Genomic DNA, 13,102 nt, shown 5'->3' with positions numbered 1-13,102 from the left:
TCAACTTTCAGTTGTCATAAGTGACTGAGACTGCGAACGAAGTATAAATTAATCATTTTACTCATAATATAAACATTTTTATTTATTGATAATTTTTTTTTTTTTGTTGTGGAACACAATATGTCAATCAAACAATCAATTTAAGCAGGAAAGTTGAGCGATAACTTCTTTAATTTTGAAATTTACGGGTTTTATTGATCTCAACTTTCAGACAGATTTTTTTTTAAATTTTCTGAAAAATTTTTTTTAATCTTTTTATATTGATAAATAAAACTATTAACGTATGTCACGTCTTCTTCTGACATTCATGTAATTATCAACTGTCAAAATCAATAAAAGATATTAAGCATCATAAGAATTGTGAATCGAAATTCCTTCAGACCTTTTAAGCGGATTAGAGAAAAAATTAGTAAAGTGTGAAAGAAATTATAAGTAGACTATATAGTTGATATTTTGACTAAAATACAGAAATTCTGAAAATATTTTACATTTTTAAAACATTTTAAGCATTTTTACAATATTTTTAAACAATAAAATGCAATATTTCAAAACGAAAATGTATGTTTTTAATAAATTAACTAAATAATCAAAAACGATCAGATTTTACTAGCAACGTGGGAAATATTCCAGCTACCTTCTGCTCAAAAAGTATCAGGATTTTGCTGTTTGTTAACTAATCCTTCAGTAATAGACGTTTTTCAAAAAAAGGTGGTACACCCTTTCTTGACATATGGTACAAATTTGGTACAAATTAGTTGGTTTCCAGCAGCTGTTATTGTGAGACTACCTCAAGTCCATTTAGAGATTTTTACTATGGAAAATTCTTGTTGTACGCGATTTTTTGACCAAACACGGCACCACTGTCATCGCTCAGGCACCATATTCGCCAGATCTGGATCCGTGCGATTTTTTCCTGTTCTCGAAACTCAAATTGCCTCTTCGTGGTAAGCATTTTGAGTCGATTGAATCGGTAAAAGAGAATTTGCTGAAAGAACTAAAAGCCATACCTTCACGGGCCTACGAAGAGTGTATGGAAGATTGGGTTAAGCGTTGGCATATGTGTATCGCTTTAGAAAGAACATATTTTGAAGGAGATAAAATAAATTTGGAATAAAATTTAAATTTGTATGTTTTATTTACAAAATCCGAGTACTTTTTGAGCAGAAGGTACAATAGCAAGAACAACATTTAAGCAAACTAACTATTACAGATAGTCGTTTGATAACAAGTATATTTATTTTCAAACCATACATGTTAATTTTATAATTATAATAATCTTAACAAATCCAATTAATATTGCTATAAACTGTAACTAAGTAATTTTAAGAGATTATATTTTCTATAAAATATAAGGTGAATTCCGTAGTATGCTGGTATCTATATTATTAAAACTAATGTATGCGAAGTCAACTTAAAGCAAATTTCCCATTTATCTTAAGAATACAAAAAATATTTCATACTAAAAAAAATACTAGCCGTACTTACCTCACACAAATGTTAAATATTGTACTCGCTTCAAGTGTTCTAGACATCTATGTCCTATCTAACATGCTAGCCCATGTTCGAGTAATCGAGTATAAACATAAATTCATTTTGAAGGCCATAAGACTACATCGTATAGAAAAATTATACTGTGTTTATTACTTGATGAAGATAAAAATAAATACTGGAGCACTTAATACAAATTAGAATTTTATTACCCAATTGGGTATGTAAGCGTGCATACCAAATGGGTAAAAACTTATATATAATTTAGTGGAATGTACATGAGCACTAATCAGTGAATTAAGTAATTCTGGCAAAATAGAAAGAAACCACATAGAAAAGGGTCACAAAAGAATAAAATAAACAAACAACCACAATACTAAGCAAAATAAATGAAATCAAAAAATCTTATGACGGTTTGGTCATCCCAATTTTATTTCCTACTTATAGTCCTTAAACCAGCACCAATCCAGTACGACTCAGCAACACATATAAACAAGCCACAATCGATAAAAGTTGACCATTTGATGACCAATGTCCAAAAAAACAGATTGCTGAAAAATGAACAAACAAAGAGAAAGACTTTAACAAATTTGCCGGTTGATTGGCAACCCTCGTTGTCAATCATTGCCATTGAGTAATTACGAGCATCGATTTTGGGCAGAGCAGTAAACTCTGCTTAAAATGCGGGTTCATTTGTTCATTTGTTACTTTATTACTCATTCGATAAGATGAAATGATGCTGCGTGCCTATTGCAGGCACGGAATGTGCGTGCCTCAACTTTTTAGTACTTAAAATGCTGTATCTACTCTTCGTCAGTGACTAAAACTGCTTGACCAAGGCTTTAAAATATTTTTATTATCGTTTGGGGAATCAAACTATGAAGTGGAAGAACAGCACGCAAAACTAATTTCTTTGATTAACTTCGTTACTTTATTTGTTAACGAAATGATTTTCCTGCCTGACTAGCATTAATTACTAATTGTTGAGGTAATTTAGGTTTGACTTTTGATTTGTGGTCTAATTTAATATTAATTAATTTGTACTCAGCCGGACAGGAAGTAGCTATGGTACTGATAAAAAAGCAAATTTTTTATATGTTATTATTAGTTAGTTAATTTTTATAATAATAATAATTTTTAAAGTAATTAGTTTGTAACGTGCCCCAAAGCAAGGGCTAGAAGAAGTATTACTAGAAAGTAAAAGACCACTTGGCGTCAGATACTGACAACAGATGAAAGACAGAAAAGTGATAAAACAACGAATTTTCGTGAATCAAAAACTATAGAAAGCAATAACCTAGAATGTCGCATAATAGATAAAGCCGCGCCTATGCTGTAAGGGCATTGAAATGCTACGAAGAAGAAGAAGAAGCAAGTAAAAATTTATTGAAACAACTAATGCTAATACTACTTTTAATCACTTAGGAGTGAAAACCACATATGAAAATAATAAACCCATCAAGAAATACTAAAATCAAAACATGCAGTTATCTTGATTCGAACTTAGCCAAATGCAAGAGAACATCAGAATAGACGAATACACTTCGGATAGTATTTACATTTATAAGGAAGTAAGTAGTTATACCCATAAAAATGAATGCAACACGATATACTTGTATGCAAAGAATAATATCATTTTAATTTTTAAATATAAATCATAAATTCCAAACTAAAAATATATAAAATATTTTTGAGAGAAGTATTATACTCATAAAAATGTACAGACTAATAAAATTTAAAGAGGAAAATAAAGCTTTTTTTTATGATGTGTTACAATGACGAAGATTATAACTTTTTAATAAAAAAAATATAAGTTTTATATTCATAATGCACAACGACCAAAGGGTAAGTCCAAATGATACTCGAACTACCAACTATACAAAAATGGTATTTGTCAAAGAGGTTTAAAGCTGTGTCACCAAGAAAGCTAGTTTTCCTTTCAACATCATTTTCATGTGTTCAGCTTTTCTTCCAAGTTATTAACTTCTAAATGTAATAAATGACTACAATAGATATTTATGGAAATTGTACGAAATAAATAGTTACTAATTATTTTTTGATTTTTTACATTTTGATTGTAATGCATCTCATCAATTTCATCAAGAATTTATAGGGCTCTTCCAATCCCTCACGAACATATGGAATTGGACTCTGATTTAAAATCTTTAAAAAGTGTAAATATATAACAGGAACGTAGTCCTCCATATTAATTTAATATATAAGCAGTAGTTTCTGGTTTTTAAATACTAGTACATTTTTTGTAGGAGGTATCTAATTCACAATGGGATCAATAATGCTGCTACATTAATAAGGTCAAAAATAAAATCGACATTCAAATTCTCTAGAGAGAACGATATTCTATTTTAGATAGCCATGTTTATCGATTTTAGATAATAATACCACGTTAGCCTCGTTTTAATAATAAATGAGTCTCGTTTAACAATAGTAATCGTTTAAGGTAATATGACTTAATTTGAAAGACATATATATATATTTTAAGTTCTTACCCTGGGAAACCCTGGAGCATCTGCTATGTAACTGCCCGACTCTCTCAAAAAGTCAACAAAAATCTTGGGGGCTCTCAGTTTTACCCGACTGGAGCACATACCTGCGGTTTCTGTTGAAATTCTAATAAAATTTGTTAACAACACGCACATCCTAAGCAATGCACACTATCGCTAAGAAATTAATACTTTGGTGCGTGGCCTTTTTGATCTCCCAGCATAACCCAACCTAACCTACTTAAAGACTGTATATCTAAAGTGCAGAAATCTTATTTTATTTTTTATAGTGCAGCAATGGTAATATTATAAATATTATAAATTAATTTCGTTTAATATGTATGTTATAAAAATATATCATAGCACTGAGTCACTGAGATATAAATATACGTAATTTGCAAATATCTTCACTAAGTATGCTCAATGGAAATTAATTGTGTTTCAAGATTTAGTGGAGTGCCCAGTGACTGTTTCCTAGTATAAGCAATAAAGCAGACATATTTAGTTGAAATTTTCAAAATTTTAAAAAGGGATATAATTAAAAAATATAGATAATTTGTTCAGAAAATTATTTACTTATTCCAAATTTCGTGTTGAAATAGCAAGTTATAAGCTGGACACACAATTGCAATGAATGGAGCATAAAATGTGGAATCCACAAACCACTACTCTATCTAGGTCTAATTATATAAATATTATCGCAATTATAAATGTGTGGTCACCTCAGAAATCACTACAATAAACCAAATACGGAATCTGCGATTTAAAAAAAAACTATTTAATAAAAATAATTTGCCGTGTATTTCTTATTATATATATATAGTACTGATATGTACTTGTCTGATGTCTTAGTAATAAATTATTATAGCAATTTAAAAAAAGAAAAATATTATATACTTTTATTTTTGTTGGTCGAACCAAATTATTAATAATTAGTAAATAATTATATAGAAATACAAAAATTCTATAAATTAATAAAATAATTTTTATTTTTGTGAATTAACACTTCATTTTATAATCTCGTTTATTAGCACACAATAACATAAATAATTACCATTATAGGCAATAACATCATTATTAATATCCTGTATGCTCATTTCAATGGGTTGTCATAATAAATCATTCGCTTTTGTGACAAATTAGTTATATAAAAATTTCAAATAAATAAGTCGATTAATCAAGCCAAAAATCAATCAATTACAATTCACATAATTACACTAACAAAGTCATGAAAGACCAATTGGAAGATTCATGATAAGCATTTCATTAATGGAACCCCTTAAATGCCTTTCATTATTAATTGCTAATAAATTGGATATCGTAAAAAATTAGTTCAATTGAATGGTTAATTTAGAAATTAACATGATTTGGCAATAAATCGAAGCAATTATAGGAAGGGCTAATAGCAAAGAGATCAAGTTTTAGATTGGTAGGGAAGTATAAGATCAAAGTACATATAATAATGTTTCATTTTATAGCTCAATTAAAAGCAAAAACCAGAAAACGATTAAGACGATTGAGTATAAAGTAACGTTTTGTATAGTCTCTTTTTATTTTTTTACTATTTTTAATTCAATTTTTATCTTTAAATTGCAATTACCACAGAAGTATATAACACACACTATATATAGATACATTTGAGTTTATATATTTTAAACCTATTTTATACAATTGTGTCCTTGATATTCTTTATTAGCTTGACATTTATCTGAACCTCAAAATTCATTCACCTCATATGGTAAAACAATCAGAATCTACGTTAATCAAGTGCCTCCCAAATTGACTCAATTTACTGCATTCAGTCAACATAATCCGCAGCAATCAATTTTGTCATATTTTTTCCTTTAGAATTTTACAAATCCTCCAACACGAATTTATCATGTTTCAATATATTTTTCTTGCTTCTTAAGTGCAAATCAACTGTGGGAATTTTGGAGAAATGAATAGTTTTTCCCCCAAAGTAATTTTACTCTGCTCGAAAATATGCGCCATTGGCACTGATTTTCCTTTCTGAATTATGTTCTCTTAAAGAATTTTCCTTTTTTGCTTGCCTGAACTGCCACTGGAGACTGATTTCTTGCGAGACGTAAAATCGTACCACATTCTTTCCTGCTTCCTTGCGTTTCAAATAGCGGAAAAACAGCAGTAAAAATATTCTGTTTATTTTTATAATATGTCAGTGCGGGACACATTCCTTTTCAATAGAACCAAAATTTTCTTTAAAGAACTCAAGTGTTGTGGGAATATTAATTTTTAGTTTCAGATTTTACACTGAGGTGTGTAAGTCGTGTGAAGGGAGCTAGCTTGATTGTAGCAAATTATTTTGATGTTTCTTTTCCGTCATTTAAATATAGCAATAGAATTTAAAAAAATATCGATTTATTTATATATATATATATATAAATTACTTAAACTCTTAGGAGAAACATAGGGCCACAAATCGATTTATTTACAAATAAATTTATTTCTTTTATATTATTTATATTCATTTCTTTATATTATTATTTTATATTGTTATCAGCTGTTTTCAAATATATATGGGTTTGAAGATATACAACGACCTAAAAGTAATCTACTTCAAAAATAATTATAATTTTAAACTTATCACTACATGTGACTCAGTGTGAACAGGTAACATATGAAGACTTATTTAAAAACAAAAAGTACATAATATATAAAGCAGAAATCATTAATTTACGAATTAAATACGAAAAACTGCACATAACATTCAATTGTCCAACACATTACAATGATATTTAAATCGACTAAAGATAATATTATCCATTTTAAAATCTGGCAACACAGTTTCAGTTACATACGTCATGCTTAATTCTTAACCGGTATCCAAGACATTATACATGGTTAGACGATTGAAATGTTACATATTCAACCAACCATATATTTTTTGTGTGAAAATATTTCTTATTGATTCAAATTACGAAAATTTGTAAAAATAATCTAAATTTGAGAATCCATTCATTCTAGCTCGATATGGCCACTATTTGCCTTGACTGTGGTGTTCAAACGATTAAAAAATGAGTTGCATGCTTCACGAATGTGGCCTTCCGGTATGCCATTATACTGGTATATTTGCCTTGCCCTCCAATACGGCCCAGATTAAATAGTCCATCGTATTTGCGTCTAGGGAATTCAACAGACACTGTGTTGACAAAATGGAACATAATTTTTTTAACCATTCGTAATTCACACGAGCTTTTTGAGGCGGTGCCGAGTCTTGTTGAATCGTCACTGATATACGACCGAAATGTTTGCATGCCCACTGCTCTAAAGTAACTTCCAAAACATTCTTTGGATAATAAATCGCATTGATTTTGACATTAGGCTCGGTGAAAACGATTGGAGAGTTTCCATCGGCGGTCACGGCTCCCCATACCATTACTTGAGATAAAAAATTACTTCGAGTGACAATTCATAGTCTCAAATTTTCGGCATTACAAATATCCATCGGTTATGGTCATACTGTTACCCCATCTATGTGCTGATAAGTTCTCGGAAATTACTTTGGAAAACTCCAGTATTGTAAAATTTGCTGTGAAGAATATTTAATAATATGATCACAAAACCCTAAAACTCACATATCGATACATTTATGAGTTTAAAAAATTACAACAACTTAATAATAATAAAAATGTCATAAGTCAGATCTTAAAAAAAGAAAATTAAAAACTTCTAAGTGCATAAGTAGAAGTTCAGTGTTTCTTAAATTTATTAAAGAGTTAATACGATTAAAACATATCACAAAACTCCTTTTTATATTGTATGATTTGTAGATTTGTATCAATCAAAAATTCTTGCATGCAAGTTTAGAAAACTTAATTTAATGTGTTTTTTATGATAAATCCTGAAATTTTTTGACTTTTTAATAGCAACTACACTTAGAATAAAATTTTGCATTAAAATAACACGCCAACCGGAAGTTGTATACAAAAAATTACACTTCTGGTCATTTGCACCATAAATCAGTAGTATTTTAATAGGAAAATATACAGTGTGAATGCATATAAGTATAAAGTGTAAAGATTTTTATATATATTTTACATTAAAGATTTATTTTATATATTAAATCTTACTCAAAATAATTCAACTATTTGCATTTCACTTGTTGGGCAATCTTTTGATTGAAATGATCCCCAGACATTGACTTACCTATCTTTGGTTTCTTTAGAAATTTCATTTCAAAGGACTATTTTTAAGAATAATATTAAGTTAGCATAGTTTCATTTTTTGAATATCGAAATATGTATAAATATATTACTAATACTTTTGATAATACTACTAAAAAATTACTACCTGTTATTGTTAGATTCTAGGCTCATCTTAGTATTTTTTTTACATATCTTTTTAAAGTAGGGAAATGGTATTCTTTAACTTATACAGAAACACATTTGAATTATAGAGGTGATTATTGAAAACTTATTCTTCTAAATGCATTTAGTTTAAAAATGTTCTTTATAGCTCGTGCAAAATGATAGCTCGATGACTATGACGACACAGAGCTCATCTCCTTTTACTACAATAAGAAGCTCACATTAAAAGAAAAGCTAATAGCCCAGATTGGACTATAAATCCTGATAAATCCCGAAAAAATAATGGAAAAATTGAGAGCGAACCCAAAGAACAGACGAAGGGTAGAGTCGTATGGGATTCAATTCCTCAAAGCGAAAAAATTAAACCTAAAAAGTAGAATCAGAAACTAGGCTAATGCATAGTGCAGACACCAATAAAATGCCTACATAAAAGAGACCCTTGTCGAAGTAATACAAATGCGGTTCCGAGGGAGAATAATCTTGCCGAAAAGGGGGCGGTTTAATCCGTATACTACATATTTACGTTAGGGAGTCGGGTACACCATTCCGACAATGGTCGCTCTGACGATGCATAAAGTATTTCACATCCACAACCAAAAAAAAATCCTCATTACATTCTTCCACTATTTCTCTAAGTATATAAAACTAGTATATTATTATTATTATTATTATTATTATTATTAAATCATAGCATATGAATGCATCACGACCTAAAAGATCTATTGTGCGCCTAAAGGAGCAACTAAGACAATTCTAAACTATTTACAAATTTTGTTATTGCTGTGGGCTTAATTTTACCTATTTGATTTGGAACTAAGATCCTGCTTTTGAGGTAGTCGAGTCTACGTCTTGCCGCCGCTGGACAATTGCATAAAATATGTTCTGATGTTTCGTTCTCCTCATGACAGAGTCGACAGGAGTCACTTTCTACTGCCCATTTAATCTTCATGTGGTAATTAAGTCTACAATGACCTGTAAGAAGTTCAGTGTAGATTTTAATGTCGTTTCTGCTAAGGCCAAGGATAGCATCAACTTTGATGTGTTCAGGATCAATGAATCTTTTTGATTGTCGCATGCCTTTTTGGGCTCTTCAGTGTTCAAGTAGATGTTATTTCTCCCGTTCACATAATAAGTTATTTGTGAAGCTATTTCTTACCCCGTAGAAGGGCTCTGGACCAATGAAAGGAGTACATGCACCCTTTTTTGCTAGGGAGTCTGCTATTTCATTGCCCTCATGCCCTTTGTGTCCCGGTACTCACATAAGTGTAACATAGTTCCTCGATGCAAGGGTATTGAAAAGTTGAAAGCATTCCCAGACAAATTTTGATTGGAATGAGGATTTTGCTAAAAATTTAAGAGCTTCTTGGCTGTCTGAAAAAATCCATATTTTGGTACCTCGCGTACCCCTACGTAGGCAATCTCTCGCACATAGCTATAAGGCATGGACCTCTGGCTGAAAGATGGAAACGAATGCTACAATTTAAATTTTGTAGTTTATATTTATTTTATTATATTATATGTGAAAATTTTATTTTAAACTTTAAATTTTAAAGCATAAAACATAATTCTGCAATCAAAATTCGGGAATGAAAGAATTGCAATTTCAATAGCAAAAGTTTGTTCTAAAAAATTCCAACAGAAATAAAAATCATATAATCAATTTTATTGTGTATAGAATTTTTTTTACCTTCCTCAAAGCCCTCCTAGCGTTAACTTTAAGAAGTTTTAAGCAGGAAGCAATATGCACGAAATATCAGGAATTTTTCATACTATTTGGGTCAGGAGGGATTTGCATTAATTTCAGAGCTAATCAGAGCAATCAAAGCAACTTAATAAAATGTAAATAAGTGTGGTGGACTAGAGAAAGAAATACGTGAATAAATGAATAAAAAACATTTTAACACATGACATGTCCAGGCCTTAAGTGCGGACCGCAAATGCAAGTGGTCATTAGGATAAACAGCTATTTTTTTACTCAGTATGGGGCGCCAATTACGTTTTGTTGGAAAATTAGTACCAACAGCAATATTCGACTTAAGTAGTCCTCACATGTATATATTTTATTAACTTCCTTGAAATGTACAAATTAGAAACAAAAAACCATTGAGAAAACGTAGTCCAGAAGTATTTTAAAAAAAACCTCAATAAAAATGCATTAGTGAGAGTTTTTTTTGCTTTGTTGATAAAAATGAAATATTGCGAGTCATGCACAATCCAGAATCGTCAGTGGAAAATTCAGCATGAAAAAGGATTAAAAGTTGATTGCAGAAAAATGTTGCGTGTTTCAGGACTCAGCTTTAAATTGACTTTACTCCAATAAACAACAACAAATTCCCCATTTATTTTTCTGGTGCTGATTACCTAGTTTTTCGCGCACCACTCATTTCCGCTTTTGTTTTTCATTTCTATTTCATTATTGTTTATGTGGAAAAGTGTTGCTTTTAAGTAGATTTTTATGATGTTCTGGAATTTGTTCATACATTCACAGTTCTATTTATTATTTTCATAGCATTCGTTCTTTTAATTGCACTTAATTTTCAGCCATCAATCAGCTGTCATACTGCTTCAAATATGCTTGGCAGGCTCTGAAAGTAGGTGCAGAAGTCCTAAGAGTGATAACTAGCATGCATGCATGTAGTGTTAAATGGAATGGCATTCATTAGTGAAAATTGATTTAGAAAAATTGCACTGAAGTTATTTTTATTTTTATTATTAATAATCATTTTTAATCTTTTTAATGTTTCATCACATTTGTCAATTTTATATTAGGACTTAATGGAAGCTATTTCTTTTCCAAGAATTATAAAAAGTTTGTTCATATTTTAGAAAATTAATTAATGTATATAAATCTAATTGATTATGAACTGGAATATATAAAGGTGCAAATTTTTTTATAAAGTAAATGCGTTATAGATTATTTTATAGATAGGAATAGAAATAAACGAGGTACTAGCTCTCAACGGAGCGGAGTACTGCAACCACGAATCATCTTTTGTGGTGCAACAGACCCTAAGTGAACAGAAGACATTCCGTCTTCCCAATGAAACCCAGAATGTCGGCCGTTGAGCACCTCCTGGGCTGGGCAGTCACAGAGAATGTGATTGGAAGGCTCATCTGCTTCTAAGCAGAATCGACAATCTTTCTCTTTGGACAGACCCTTTTTGTTAAAGTGATATGGTGTCCCGTTAAATATACCACCAGCATCCTTAACTCTGTTCTGCTGAAGAAGGATACATTACCATAATTGTATAGATAAACCAGCTCTTTCGTCTAACGATTACCTGGAATGTCGCGCCAATAGCGACTTCTTTCGCTTGAAAACCATTTATCAATCAGAGACCTTGTTATACACCAACTTGATCGACAGTATAGCTGCCGTTCACAGATTTGAAAAGCACATCCTGACCTCGCATGACTGTCGGCAGACTCAATACCATTGATTCATGTGTGACCAGGTTATTGATAATCGTTTTAGTTTTGAGATATATTATAAATATATACAAACATTTAAAGATTTTTAGAACTGCATTTTCTTTCAGATACAGTATTTGACTTATAAATAATTAATTTATTTAACTTTATAATCAAAAAATAAAAAAAATTGTGTACAACTTCCAAAATATGCAGTTATTCTTCTAAATATATTTTATTGATATATTTAGTACTCAAAGTATTCTTCTTTCAGTTTTGAAAAAAAAATTATCAATGTCAATATTTGCAATAGCTTTCAAAGCCTGCATTGGTTTGATTTTTATCTTCTCAATCGTAAAAAGGTGTCCTCGGAGCAGTCTCTTGAGCTTAGGTTATAGCCAGAAATCACAGACCTAAAAAGCATGAAAAAAATATTTGTCAGCTGTACGTTTTTAACTATAGCAGCTAAACCAATTAAGTTACATTAACGTTATGTAGCTTAAAATATTTCTACCTTTAAAAACTTATGTTACATTACATTATCTTTACATTACATTACATTAAACATTAACTTATTATGCAAATATTCAAATCACGTTGAATGTAACAAAATTAACAATTTACTTTAATCTTATAAATAATTTATTTAGTGTATTATATTTAATATTGTAATACTTTATAGAGTAATGGTATGTAATATAGAGTCTTAAACTATAACTAAGTACAGTTAATCTGTTTATGGTGACCACATAACTAACAGTTTCAAAATATATTTAGCCTATCTTTTATATATTATATAGATCAGATAGATTAGATAGATTCGATTATTAGGTATAGATATAATTTACTGAAAACTAACACTTCATTATATTTCAATATTATATATTAATATTGTTATACTTTATAGTGTAATGGTATATAATATAGTGACTTAAATTGTAACTAAGTACAGTTAATCTGTTTATAGTGACCACACAACTGACCGCCAAGCTTACATATATTATATAGATCAGATAGATTACATTATTAGATATAGATATAGTTTACTGAACACTTATACTTCATTATATTTTAATATTATATATTAATATTTGTATACTTTATAGAGTAATAGTATATAATATAGTGACTTAAATTGTAAATAAGTAGAGTTAATCTGTTTATAGTGACCACATAACTGACAGTATCAAATATATATAACCTACCTCATGTATATTATATAGATCAATATAGATAGGTTAGATAATTAGATATAGGTATAGTTTACTAAAAAGAATCACTTCATCGATACTAAAAAAAACTAAAAAGAAATAAATGGATATTCATTAAATTAAAATCATTTATTTGTTTTGAACACAAATATAATCAAAACAC

Source organism: Teleopsis dalmanni, chromosome 1 (genome assembly GCF_002237135.1).
Source record: "Teleopsis dalmanni isolate 2A chromosome 1, ASM223713v2, whole genome shotgun sequence".
Taxonomy (NCBI): domain Eukaryota; kingdom Metazoa; phylum Arthropoda; class Insecta; order Diptera; family Diopsidae; genus Teleopsis; species Teleopsis dalmanni.
Note: the sequence above shows the minus strand (reverse complement) of the source record.